This window comes from Symphalangus syndactylus, chromosome 16 (genome assembly GCF_028878055.3).
Source record: "Symphalangus syndactylus isolate Jambi chromosome 16, NHGRI_mSymSyn1-v2.1_pri, whole genome shotgun sequence".
NCBI lineage: Eukaryota > Metazoa > Chordata > Mammalia > Primates > Hylobatidae > Symphalangus > Symphalangus syndactylus.
In genome coordinates, this window is record NC_072438.2 from 21059600 (window position 1) to 21074820 (window position 15221).

Below are 15221 nucleotides of genomic sequence, written 5' to 3' on the forward strand. Positions count from 1 at the left end.
ATAACAATATTAACCTTAAACGTAAAGGGGATAAATGCTCCAATTAAAAGACACAGAATCACGAACTGGATCATGTCAAGACCCATCCATGTGCTGTATTCCAGAGACCCATCTCTCATCCAAAGATACACAGGCTCAAAATAAAGGGATAGAGGAAAATTTACCAAGCAAATGGAAAGCAAAAAAAAGCAGGGGTTGCAATCCTAGTTTCTGACAAAACAGTCTTTAAACCAACAAAGATCAAAAAAGATAAAGAAGGGCATTACATAATGGTAAAGGGATCAATTCAACAAGGAGAGCTAACTATCCTAAATATATATGCACCCATCGCAGGAGCACCCAGATTCATAAAACAAGTTCTTAGAGACCTACAAAGAAATGTAGACTCCCACACAATAACAGTGGGAGACTGTAACATCCTACTGTCAGTATTAGACAGATCATTGAGACAGAAAATTAACACAGATATTCAAAACTTGGACTCAGCTCTGGATCAAGTGGACATGATAGATATCTACAGAACTCTCCACCACAAATCAACAGAATATACATTATTCTTGTCATCACGTGGCACTTACTCTAAAACTGATCACATAATTGGAAGTAAAACACTCCTCAGCAAATGCAAAAGAACTGAAATCATAACAAACAGTCTTTCAGACCACAGTGCAATCATATTAGAACTCAATATTAAGAAACCCACTCAAAACCATACAACTACCTGGAAATTGAACAACCTGCTCTGGAATGACTCCTGGGTAAATAATGAAATTAAGGCAGAAATCAAGAAGTTCTTTGAAACCAATGAAAACAAAGACACAACAGACCAGAATCTCCGGGACACAGCTAAAGCAGTGTTATGAGGGAAATTTATAGCACTAAATGTCCACATCAAAAGTGAGAAAGATCTTAAATCAACACCATAACATCACAACTATAAGAACTAGAGAATGGGGAGAAAACAAACCCCAAAGCTAGCAGAAGACAAGAAATTACTAAGATCAGAGTGGAACTGAAGGAGACAATGACACACACAAAAAAAACCTTCAAAAATCAATGAATCCAGGAACTGTTTTTTTGAAAAAGTTAATAAAATTAAATAAAATAGACTAGACCAATAAGGAAGAAAAAATAGAAGAATCAAATAGACACAATAAAAACGATAAAGAAGATATCACCACTGTCTCCACAGAAATACAAACAGCCATCAGACAATACTATAAACACATCTATGCAAATAAACTAGAAAATATAGAAGAAATATATAAATTCCTGGACACATACACCCTGCCAAAAACACCAGGACCAGACAGATTTACATCTGAATTCTACTAGAAATACAAAAAGGAGCTGGTATCATTTCTTCTGAAACAATTCCAAACAGTTGAAATGGAGGGACTCCTCCATAACTTATTTTATGAGGTCAGCATCATGCATCATCCTGATACCAAAACCTGGCAGAGATACAACAAAAGAAGAAAACTTCAGGCCAATATCCCTGATGAACATCGATGTAAAAATCCTCAATAAAATACTGGCAAACTGAATGCAGCAGCACATCAAAAAGCTTGTCCACCATGACCAAGTTGGCTTCATCCCCAGGATGCAAGCCTGGTTCAATGTACACTAATCAATAAATGTAACTCATCATATAAACAGAAATAAAGACAGAAACCATATTACTATCTCAATAGATGCAGAAAAGCCTTTTGATAAAATTCAACATCGCTTCATGTTAAAAACTCTCTAAAAACAAGGTATTGATGGAACATACTTTAAAATAGTAAGAGCCATTTATGACAAATCCACAGCCAATATTATACTGAATGGGCAAAAACTGGAAGTGTTCCCCTTGAAAACTGGGCAAAACAAGGATGTCCTCTCTCCCCACTCCTATTAAACATAGTATTGGAAGTTCTTGCCAGGGCAATCAGGCAAGAAAAACAAATAAAGCGTATTCAAATAGGAAGAGAGGAAGTCAAACTGTCTCTGTTTGCAGATTACATAATCCTACATCTACAAAACCCCATTGCCTCAGCCCCAAAGCTTCTTAAGCTGATAAGCAACTTCAGCAAAGTCTCAGGATACAAAATCAATGTGCAAAAATCACAAGCATTCCTATATACCAACAATAGACAAGCAGAGATCCAAATCATGAATGAACTCCCATTCACAATTGTTACAAAGAGAATAAAATACCTAAGAATACAGATAAAAAGGAAATGAAGACCTCTTCAAGGAGAATCTAAACCACTGCTGAAGGAACTCAGAGAGGACACAAACAAATGGAAAAACATTTCATGCTCATGGATAGAAAGAATCAATATCATGATAATGGGTGGTAAGGGCCATTTTCTATAAAGTAATTTATAGATTCAATGCTATTCCCACTAAAAAACCATTGACATTCCTCACAGAGGAAAAAAACTACTTGGAAATTCATACAGAACCAAAAAAGAGCTTGGATAGTCAACACAATCCTAAGCAAAAAGAACAAAACTAAAGACGTCACATTACCCGACTTCAAACTCTACTACAAGGCTACAGTGACAAAAACAGTATGGTAATGATACAAAAACAGACACACAGACCAACGCAACAGAATAGAGATCTCAGAAATAAGACCACATGTATGACTTTATTCTCATGCTGCTATAAAGAACTGCCTGAGAGTGCATAGTTTATAAAAGAAAGAGATTTAATTGACTTACAGTTCCTTAGGGTTGGGGAGGCCTCAGGAAATTTACAATCATGACAGAAGGGGAAGCAAACATGTTCTTCATGTGGCGGCATGAAGAAGAAGAATAAGAGCCAAGTGAAGGGCGAAGCCCCTTATAAAACCATCAGATCTTGTGAGAACTTACTCACTGTCACAAGAATAGCATGGTAGAAACTGCCCTCGTGATTCAATTACCTCCCAAAGGGGCCTCCCATGACATGTGGGCATTAGGGAAACTACAATTCAAGATGAGATTTGGGTGGGGACACAGCCCAACTATTTCATTCTGCCCCTTCCCCCTACAAAAACTTAGGTCCTCACATTTTAAAACACAATCGTGCCCTTCCAAAAGTACCCCAAAGTCTTAACTTATTCCAGCATTAACTCAAAAGTCCAAGTCCAAAGTCTCATCTGAGACAAAGCAAGTCCCTTTCACCTACTAGCCTGTAAAATAAAAAAAAAAAAAGTTAGTTACTTCCTAGACACAATGGGAGTACAGGCATTGGGTAAATATACCCATTTCAAATGGAAGAAATTGGCCAAAACAAAGGGACTACAGGCCCCACGCAAGTTCTAAGAGGAAGGTTTATAGCACTAAAGACCTATATCAAAAAGTATAAAAGTTCACAAAGTGGCAACCTCATGTCACACCTCAAGGAACTAGGGAAACGAGAACACACCAAACCCAAAGCTAGCAGAAGAAAAGAAATAACAAAGATCAAAGAAGAACCTCATTTGGTTGAAACCAAAAAAATTGAAACAAAAAAATACAAAAGTTCAATGAAACAAAAAGTTGGTTCTTTGAAAAGGTAAGCAAATCTGTAGAACACTAGCTAGATTAACCAAGAAGATAGTTTAACTCAAGCTCAATTAGAAATGAAAATAGGAGGCCAGGCATGGTAGCTCATGCCTGAAGTCCCAGCATTTTGGGAGGCTGAGGCAGGCAGATCACTTAAGCTCAGGAGTTCAAGACCAGCCTGGGAAACATGGAGAAACCCCATCTAAAAATTAGCCAGGCATGGTGGCATGTGCCTGTATTCCCAGCTACTGAGGCAGGAGGATCGCTTGAGTTCAGGAGGCAGAGGTGGCAGTGAGCCGAGATCGTGCCACTATACTCCAGCCTGGATGGCAGAGTGAGACAAAGAAAGAAAGAGAGAGAGAGAGAGAGAAAGGTAGGGGGGGAGGGAAGAAAGAAAGAAAGTGAAAGAAAGAAAGAAAGAAAGAAGAAAATGGAGATACTACAACTGACACCACACATACAAAAGATAACTTGAGACTCTAATGATCACCTCTGTGCATACAAACTAGAAAACCTAGAGGAAATGGATAAATTCTTGGATACACACAACACGCCCCCACCACCCGCCAGCTTGAATTAGTAAGAAATAGAAATTCTGAACAGATTGATAACAAGCAGTGAGATTGAATTAGTAATAAAAAAAGAAAAACTGCCAACAACAACAAAAAAAAACCAGGACCAGACTGATTCACAGCTGAATTGTACCAGACAGTCAAAGAAAAATTGATACCAATTCTAAAGAAACAATTCTGTAAGACTGAGAAGAAGAGAATCCTTTTTAACTCATTCTATGAAGCCAGCATCACCCAAATACAAAAGCCAGGAAAGGACATTAAAAAAAAAAAGTACAGACCAATATACTTTATGAATATAGATGCAAAAAATCCTCAACAAATTACTAGTAAACCAAATCCAACAGCACATCAAGAAGATAATTCACTATGATCAAATGGGTTTCATCTCAGGGATGCAGGGACAGTTCAACATATGCAAATCAACAAATGTGATTCATTACATAAACAGAATTAAAAACAAAAACCATATGACTATCCTAACAGATGCAAAAAAAGCATTCAATAAAATCCAGCATCCCTTTATAATAAAAACCCTCAATAAACTAAGCATAGATGACATACCTCAAAATAATAAAAGCCATATATGACAAACCCACAGCCCACATAATACTCAATAGGCAAAAGTTGAAAGAACTGGAACAAGACATGGATGCCCACTTTCAACATTTCTAGTCAACATATTAGGTTGGTGCAAAAGTAATTGCGGTTTCTGCCATTACTTTTAATGGCAACCTAAAATAGTACTGAAAGTCCTAGTCAGAGCAATCAGGCCAGAGAAAGAAAGGACATCTGAATTGGAAAAGAGGAAGTCAATCCACCTCTGTTTGCTGATGATATGATCTTATATCTAAAAAATCCTAAAGATTACTCCAAAAGACTCCCTAATCTGATAAATGAATTCAGTAAAGTCTCAAATTACAAAATTAATGTACAGAAATCAGTAGCATTGCTATACATCAACAATGACCAAGCTAAGAGTCAAATCAAGAGCTCAATCCCTGTTACAATAGCTACAAAAAATTAAATACACTTAACCAAGGAGGTGAAAGATATCTACAAGGAGAACTACAATACACTGCTGAAAGAAATCACAGATGACACAAACAAATGAAAATACTTTCCATGCTCATGGATTGGAAGAATCAATATCATGAAAATGACCATACTTCCCATAGCAATCTACGGATTTGATGCAATTTCTATCAAAATGTCAACATAATTTTTCACAGAATTAGAAAAACACTGCTGAAATTCATATAGAACAAAAAAAGAGCCTGAATAACCAAAGCAATCCTAAGCCAAAAGAACAAATCTGGAAGCACCACATTACCTGACTTCAAATTATACTACAAGGCTATAGTTAGCAAAACAGCATGATACTGGTATAAAAGTAGATACATACACCAATGGAACAGAATCAAGAACCCAGAAATAAAGCCAAATACTTACAACCAACTGATCTTCAACAAAGCATACAAAAATATAAATGGAGAAATGGACATCGTATTCAATAAATGGTGCTGGAAAAAGTGGATGGCCACATGTAAAACAATGAAACTGAATCCCTATCTATCACCGTACTCAAAAATTAACTCAAGATAGATTAAAGACTTAAATCTAAGACCTGAAACTATAAAAATTCTAGAAGAAATCCTAAGAAAAACTCTTTTGGACGTTGGCCTAGGCAAAGAATTTATGCCTAAGGCACCAAATGCAAATATAACAAAAACAAAAATAAATAGGATCTAATTAAATTAAAAAGCTCTGCTCAGCAAAATAAATAAGCATCAAAGTAAACAGACAAGCTACAGAATGGAAGAAAATATTTTCAAATTATGCATCTGACGAAGGACTAATATCTAGAATCTACAAGGAACTCAAACAAATCAGCAAAAAAAAATAATAATCCCATTAAAAGGTGGACAAACGGCATGAATAGACATTTCTTGAATGAAGATACACAAATGGCCAACAAATATGAAAAAAAATGCTCAACATCACTAATCACCAGAGAAATGCAAATTAAAACCGCAATAAGATACCACCTTACCCCAGCCAGAATGGCTATTTCTAAAAAGTCAAAAAGAAAACAATATATGTTGGTGGGAACATGGTGAAAAGGGAATGCATAATACACAGTAGCAGGAAGGTAAATTAGTACAACCTGTATGAAAAACAGTATGGAGATTTCTCAAAGAACTGAAAGTAGAGCTACCATTTGATCCAGCAATCCCACTACTGGGTATCTACCCAAAGAAAAAGAAGTTACTATACCAAAAAGATAATGGCACGCATATGTTTATCGCAGCATAATTCACAGGTGCAAAGATATGGAATCAAGTTAAGCACCCATCAATCAATAAGTAGATAAAGAAAATGTAGTATATATACATCATAGAATACTACTCAGCCATAAAAAGGAATGAAATCATGACTTTTGCATCAACTTGGATGGAACTGGAGACCCTTATTCTAAGTGAAGTATCTCAGGAATGAAAAACCAAATACCACATATTCTTACTTATAAGTGGGAACTGAGCTGTGGGTACGCAAAGGCATACAGAGTTGTATAATGAACATTGGAGACTCAGAAAAGGGGAGGCCAGGAGGAGGGTGAGGTATGAAAAACTACTTATTGGGCACAAGGTACACCACTTGGATGATGAGTATGCTAAAATCCCATGGTGCACCACTATACAATTCATCCATGTAACCAAAAACCACTTGTACTCTAACATCTATTAAATTGAAAACTTAAAATAATTTTAAAATAAAACAAAATGAAAAAGTAAATAAAAAGTGTGTGAAGCACTGGAATGTCTATTTAAGTATAGAAATGTCTATTTATCAAGAGAAGACATATAAATGTTCAACAAGTATATGAAAAAATGTTCAACATCATTAATCATTAGGGAAACACAAATTAAAAGTGCAATGAGGTATCACTTCACACCCGTTAGAATGGCTTTTATCAAAAAGAAAAAAGGTGTTGGTAAGAATGTGATGATAAAGGATCCCTTGTTCATTGTTATTGGGTGTAAGTACAGCCATTATGGAAACAGTATAGAGGTTTCTCAAAAAAATGAAAAACAGAACTACCATATGATTCAACAGTCCTACTTCTGAAGGAAATAAAATCAGTATGTCAAAAAGATAGCTATACACACTCCTAGGTTCATTGCAACACTATTCACAATACACAAGATATGGACGCAACTTAAGTGTCCATCAGTGGATAAATGGATAAAGCATATGTGGTATATAAACACAATGGAATATGATTCAGCCTAAGAAAAGAAGGAAGTCTGGTCATTTGCCACAAAATGAATGAACCTGCAGGACATTACATTAAATGAAATAAGACAGGTACAGAAAGGCAAATATTGTATGACCTCACTTACACGTGAACTCTAAAAAAGGTCAACTTACAGAAGCAGAGCATAGACTGATTGTCACCAGAAGCTGGGAAAGAGGGCAAATAGATGCTGGTCACAGGGTACAAAGTTTCAGTTAGACAGGATGAGTAAGTTCTGGAGATCTATTGTACAGCATGGAGACTACAGATAATAAATAACGTACAGTGTATTTGGAAATTGCCGAGAGTGTAGACTATAAATATTCTCACCACACACAAAAAAAGATAAGTATGGGAGGTGATGGATATTTTAATTAATTTGACTTAATCATCCCACAATGTGTGTGTGTGTGTGTGTGGAAACATCACATTGTATCCCAAAAATATATATGATTGTTAATTATTAATTATTAATAAATAAAAGTCCATATACTTCACAAATCAATTCTCTTTTTGAGATAAAGTCAGTTTCATAGTGGTCCACCTTTGAGAGAATAACATTTGGAATTCTAAGGGAAATGGACAGACTTATCAAATGTCACCCAAAGATCATGGCTTGAAAGTAGCAAAGAAGCATGGGGAAACCCAAAGTTAGACTAAGTGTGGAGAGCAGAGCATCTCTCATCTGCTGGTGGTGGAGTTTCCTGACACATGGCTACAGCAATAGAACAAGTCACCCTTCCACAGATCTGCCACCTCCCAGAGAAATACAACTTCCATCAATTTACGTTATCACGATGGGAGGAGGGAAATCTTTTCCAACAATTTTTGGGTGTAACTCTTCAAATGGATGCCACTACACATGAAATGGGAAACTGTTTAATTACTGCTGTTAGCTCTGATACCTTCTCTCTACAGCTTGCTCACCAAGACCAAGCCAAAATAACTTAGCCCTAGCAGATCAAGAAAAACAGCCAGCATGAAATAGCCTCAGCCCTTCCCTAGCACAACCTTCAAATATTCATGTGCTAGACCCTGGATGCTTCTAACTACCCCACACAGCCAGGCATTTCTCTGCCTTATGAACATTCACTGTTTGCAGGGCTCCCTTGAAACACATTCCAGGAAGTATACCCCATAGATGCCCTGATGTGTTTTTCAATCAATGTTCAAACAAACCAAGACATTTTTGTGCATTAGTTACGAGTGTGCTCTCTGGACTCATACTGGCTGTACCTCATCAGCTATGTGACCTTAGACAAACGATTTAACAGGCCGGGCATGGTGACTCACGCCTGTAATCCCAGAGCACTTCGGGAGGCCAAGGCAGGCAGATCACGAGGTCAGGAGATTGAGACCATCCTGGCTAACACGGTGAAACTCCCTCTCTACTAAAAATACAAAAAAAATTAGCCGGGCATGGTGGCGGACGCCTGCAGTCCCAGCTACTCGGGAGGCTGAGGCAGGAGAATGGCGTGAACCCAGGAGGTGGGGCTTGCAGTGAGCCGAGATCACGCCGCTGCACTCCAGCCTGGGCGACAGAGCCAGACTCCATCTCAAACAAACAAACAAAAAAATGATTTAACATCTCTGTGTCTCAGTTTGACCATGAGTAAGATAAGGATAATAAGAGCATCTAATAATAGCATAATTTTCAAAGAAAATTTAAAAATATGACACATACAAATATAGATTGCATAGCTGTCAAAGCTCTACCTCATTAAGTAGGAAACCAACAGGGTAAAAGTAGTTCAAAGAGCATTTGAAGAACTGACATTTTATAGACACTAGAATATCGGAATAAGATTGTTAGATTAGATACAAAACTGGTTAATGTCATATAGGAAATATGTTCCTAAACTTTGGAGTTATCTTTTCCACTAGACAGAAAACATTTGCATCCCTATCAGACAAAACCTACACATTGATGAATAATTTAGAGTCTGGGCCCTATTTAGTCAATAGTAAGTGACATACAGGTACACACCCTACAGTTGCACTGTCAAATATGGTAACCACTAACCTCATGTAGCTGTTTAAATTAAAATATAAGTTAAATAGAAATAGATAAAACTGAAAATTCAGTTTCTCAGTCACTGTAACCACATTTTATGTGCTCAGTAGCCAGCTGTGACTAGTGGCTTCTGTATTGGAGAGGATAGAAAGGAGCATTTCGGCCATAGCTTAATGCTCTAGTGGACAACACTGGCTCTAGAGAGTTGTCAAGGGAATGTATTAGCTTTCTGTTGGTGCTGAAACAAATTACTGTAAACAGCAGCTTTAAAAACAAAAAAACAAACAAAAAAAACCGCAAATTCATTATCTCACAGCTCTGTAGGCCAGAAATCCAGGTCGGCTCAATCGGTTTCTCTGCTTCAGATTTTTTAAGGCCAAAACCAAGGTGTCAGCCAGTTGAGCTCTAATCAGGAGGTTCTAGGAAGAAAGCACTTGTAGGCTTCATGATATTTAGTTGTAGGACTGTGGTTCCGGTTTCTCTACTGGCTTTTCAGCCTCTTAGAGGCTGTTTGCATTTTTTTCTCCTGCTTTCTATGTGCCCCTCTCCAACAACACACCTCAGGTCCCTCCCGCCCTTCGAATCTCTGACTTCCCCTTCTGCTCTTGATGCACACCAGCTGAAGCAAGTTCTTTGCCTTTAAAGGGCCAATTGATCAGACTGTGTCCACATTGATAGCCCAGGATATTCTCCCTATCTTAAATTCTATCAGCTTTATTACATATGCAAAGTCCTTTTTACCTGTAACACAACAATTCACAGGACCCAGGAATTAGAGTGTGGACATATTTAGAGAGCTATTATTCTGCTTGTCACAGCGATTTCATCTGACAATGTTGAGTGTGGCTTTAAAAGAATGTGCAACCCTCTTTTTGCCTTATTTCTAAGGGTTGGCTAATTTTTTTTTCACAACTTCCTAGGGCCATTGTGAAGACTAAATGCATTAACCCATATAACATGCTTAGAATAGCTCTTGGTGTTATATGATCATTAACATTTCTGTATTTACAAGCTGTTAGGTTGGAGTAGTAATGGTTTCTTCAGTATGAGGTTGTTGTGAGATTTAAAATGTTAATACATTAAGAACATATTACAGTGCTCTACACATAAAAATGGCTCAGAATTCCTTTGGTCTTGGTAAAGAACCAAAAGTGGCATGCTGGCAAACAGTGTTCCTGCCTGCTGGAGGGTAGAAGAAAGAAGTTCCAGTACTTCTCCTCTCCACCCACCCTCTGGTGTCCTATATTCTAGTCACACACAGGGATGATACTACACTCTGAAAGTTTGTGCCATCAAAATTCATACATTGAAGCCCTAACCCCAAATGTAGTCATTGGACTACATTTGGAGATAGGGCTTAACTTAAAGTAATTAAGTTTAAACAAGATCATAAGAATAAGGCCCTGATCCAATAGGATTAGCGTCTTTATAAGAAAGGAATGAGACACCAGAGTTCACGCTTTCCTTCTCCTCAAGCACTGAGGAAAGGTCATGTGAGGACACAGTGAGAAGGTGGCTGTCTGCAAGTCAGGAAAAGAGCTCTCACCAGAAACCAAACTGGCCAGCACCAAGATCAAGATCTTGGACTTCCCAACCTCCAGAATGGTGACAAATAAATTTCTGTTGTTTAGTCTACCCACTCTATGGTACTTTGTCATGGCAACACAGGCTGAATAAAACCAAACCCACAAAGCCTCAACGAGGATGACTCAGAGTGAACACCACCCTCCCTCAATGAGCTGTTGTTCTTATGCTCCCTCCCACAGAACAAGAGGAAAATGGGGAACTGCTCGACTGTAGGCCAGAGAGGACAGAGGGAATAAAGCTGAGCAGAATAATGCCTTGTGTATTTCCTCCCATGGAAGCCAAAATCTGCCATTACAGGTTTAAAGTCATCTTCTTTGTATGTAGCCTTTTGAGGTTAACAAAAGGGGCAAAGGGCAGATTTTTATTGGCATAGTGTTAAAACCTAAGCTGAAGCCATATTTTGATCTTGATTTTGGCCTTGTCTGTGAAGCCTTTCCATCTTTAGTGTTCCTGAAACACCCCACTGGGTCTTCCAGCCACTGCAACTCTCTCACTTCATTTTACTCATTTTTGTTGCAGATGCAAATCAAAAGACATGAATCTATGTATGCAATAAATGTGCCTTTCTCTTGTAGAATTCTATGTAGTTTTTATTCAAAGCCCCTATTCACACCATGAGGCTCATATCACTCTATACAGGATTCCCTACCCCTCTCTGCCTGGTATCTTAAGCACAACTTGAGTTTCACATTGAACCAAGGCTTTAGGGACTACATAAGCCTGGGAGGGTAGCAGGATAGGTGGCCTTTGACTGCCACTTAACCACACCCCCTCAGCTGCATGTTCAGCATCCAGGTTCATTCTCCGTAGTTTTTCCTGCAGGACCCTCCTCAGCCATCAGTAGTTCCCGCCTAAGAGTGGCGTTCCTGTAAGTCTGTGCTATCCTGAGCACATAGAATCCGTTTACAATTCCTCAGCCACACTGGCTCTAGGTCTCTTCAGAGTTATCTGAGACCCATCTTCCGGGGAACCCCTTGTAGCTGTTTTTACATGACTCATGAACCATTTTCTGGAAACAGTCTCCAAGCACAAGTACATCCATGTACACAGCCCTCAACACCCCTTGCTTCTTCTCCTTAGAATGTAGCCAGCCAAGCCCTGCTTTCCTGGCCCAGGAAGGTGAGTGTTTCAAGACTGGTCACATGGATAATCACTTAAAACTAATTCCTCAATTGTGTCAGAGAGATAGCCCCCAAACATCTGGTTCAGATAATCCTCCCCTCACCGCAGCCTGAAACATTCCACCAAATGTTGCAAAGAAAAAAAAACAACCTGTGCAGCATTGCAACTGGTCAGTGACTCAACTCCGCAGGCTGACACCTGGGAAGAAATCCACGCTGGGAAGGAAGATCTGATTTCAGTGTGTTCATTTCCATGATCCAGGAATAAACTCTTCTCTCACCTCTTGTATCCCCATAACCTTGAGAGAATGTCACCCTGAAAACAGACATAAACCTTAAGGGATGCTGCCACCAGAGAGGCTGCCCCAGGGCTTTGTAATATGAGCACTTAACATCTTTCAAGTGATCTCTCCAAGGCACTTGGCTTCATTTATTTATTCTTGTGTTTCAAACCTTTATTGGGATTCCCAATGCATGCCAGGCTAGACCCAGAGTGACAAAGAGTAAGCATTTCAGAGAAAATCTAAAAGAGCACTTACTACAACCTCCTGTTGTTACAGATTCATCCTGAGAGGGGAGGTTACACACCCACAGCCACAAATTACTTAAGTAGCATAGCTAGGACTCGAAGAACCTAGTGTTGCTGACCATTCACATCCATGGGGAAACTGAGGCCTGAGGTTCGCAAATACAGCTGGCTGAGAGGTCAGCTTAGATGTACGGACTTTATCCTCTTCAAAACCACCATTAGCTTCCAGGACAAAGCAAAAAAAAAGTCAATTTTATTTTGTTCTGGATGTTTCTGTAAGAAGGGCTCCTGAAAGCCATAACTCCCTTCATGCCAGAAAAGAGATCTTTGTTATTAATCTGTTTGCTAGTCAACTGATCGTAAGATTTTCCAGAAGCTCCAGGGTATCTACTATGTTGAGATTTATCCAAGACTTATTGGCAGTTGTCACTTCACTTCTTTCATCAAGAAGGCTTGTGCCCATGAGGAGTTGCTTAGAAAGAACCTCAACATTAGGGGTGTTGTGCCCCTTGCATTCATTTTAATTCTCTGTGTTTACTCCAAACTCTATTACAGTTAATCATACACATGTCTGTTTCCTTTTGTGGATATAAAGTGCTGTCCCTTCATCATTGTCCTGTTTCACTCCCACACCCCTCTTTTCACACACCACTGCAACCACCTTCTATCTGATCTCTTGGTTTCCATCCACCACCAGTTATCAGAATGATCTTTGTAAAATGCAAAGCAACTCAAGTCTTCACCCCACTCCATCCCTACTTAAGTGCTCATCACGATCTCCTACAGCCAGAATTAATTCTGAAGAATTTAATTGGGAAGACCCTCCATGATCTTGCACCAAGCAGATCTAACCAGCTTTATCTTCTAATAATTCCTACATCCTCCTCCTAACCCTCTGGATCAGTGAGACTAAACACCACAACATTCTCCAAAACCACCACCCATTTTTGTATTATTATACCATGCTACATGGCCAGAAAGTCTTCCTTCCACACCATCACATAAAAATCTCCAAATCAAACTTCACCCAGTTTGACTGTCACCATGTTAGTTAACTATTTCTCACTGCCCTTGGAAAGTGACTTATTTCCTCTATTCCTGTGATACTGTACCCATTTATCCACCATATTGCACATTGTTGGCTAAAGCAAACTGAGGGTTCTCAAAGAGTAGGAACTAGGTGTTGTTCATTAGTCATTACTTAGGTTCTTGATAAAATTCTTTTAATAAGTCAATGGCAAGACTTGCACCATTAATCTTTCTATTCCTAATTCTTAACATAGTATTATGGCATACAGTAAGCACTCAAATTACATCTAAAAAAAAAAGAGAGAGGAAGGAAGGGAGACAGAAAAGAAAATAGGAAGAAAGGGAAGGGAGGGGAGGGGAGGGGAGGGGAGGGGAGGGAAGGGAAGGGAAGGGAAGGGAAGGGAAGGGAAGGGAAGGGAAGGGAAGGGAAGGGAAGGGAAGGGAAGGGGAAGGGAAGGGAAGGGAAGGGAAGGGAAAAGAAAGGAGAAGCCTGTCACCCAAGCTCACCTATGAGTTCTTCCCTTCATTTCCACTCTTTGCATGGGTCAGTAACACTACTTGTTCTTTCTGCAATTCCTTAACTTTGGGGTTCTCTGGATGAAGATGCTGAAGCCATATTTTCAGTACATGGCAAAAAATTTTCCTATATTCTCCCATTAAGAGCATCAGTAAATTAGATTAGTGGTTTTGACATTTTTCTGCCTGCTTGTTGACCTAATCCTCTAAATAGAGCCTCTATATTCCTTTCTCATGGCCCATCTCAGTGTTTATAAGGTGGTAGAAGTTGTGGGACTTACCTGTCGCTGGGCCAAGGTCAGAAAGAGCAAAGCACAGCTTTATTAGACCTTGGAAAAGTTCCCAATAGGAGGCTCCTTCTCACATACATAGGTTGTAACTGGTAAAATATCCTGTAGCAGCTTCTAACTCCACTGAAAAGGCAGACCACGGCCAGTAACCCTCACCTAATATATCAATGTAAATTATTTCTATCACCTTTTATTCCTTACTCCTTTCTGTGCCCAGGCTGTATGAGGTCACTAGGAAATTGTTTGAGTTTCCTTCCCCCAGGATGGAGGAACCGACTTCACATTGCTTTTTTTTTTTTTTTTTTTTTTGCTACTTAGATTCACTACTACCAGGTGGGGATTAAAAGTTTTATGTCAATGTTATGGCAGTATCAGAGGCTTCTAGAACCTGGGGTACCTTAAAAAGTTATTTGTCTGGGTTTCTCATTACAGTGGAGGACTCAGAGGTTGTACAAGAGAGTAAGTCCTCTGTTGTCATTAAGCAGAAGTAAACTGGCTAAAGAAGTACTCTGAAAACTGCACCCCACATGGTTTTCCTCACTCTGGCACCAGAATCTTAACTGAAATAGTTTTGTTCAAGCAGCTCAGGTGTCTCTATAGAGCAATGCCTGGAGGGGTCTTAAACTCAGGATTTTATAATAACAGTTAATTTTAAAAGATTGACTTCCATGCTTTACGTTGAAAACTAGCTACAGTTCTCTCCATTGACAGTCTAAGCTTGTATCCATTGAAAAAACAATCAATTTT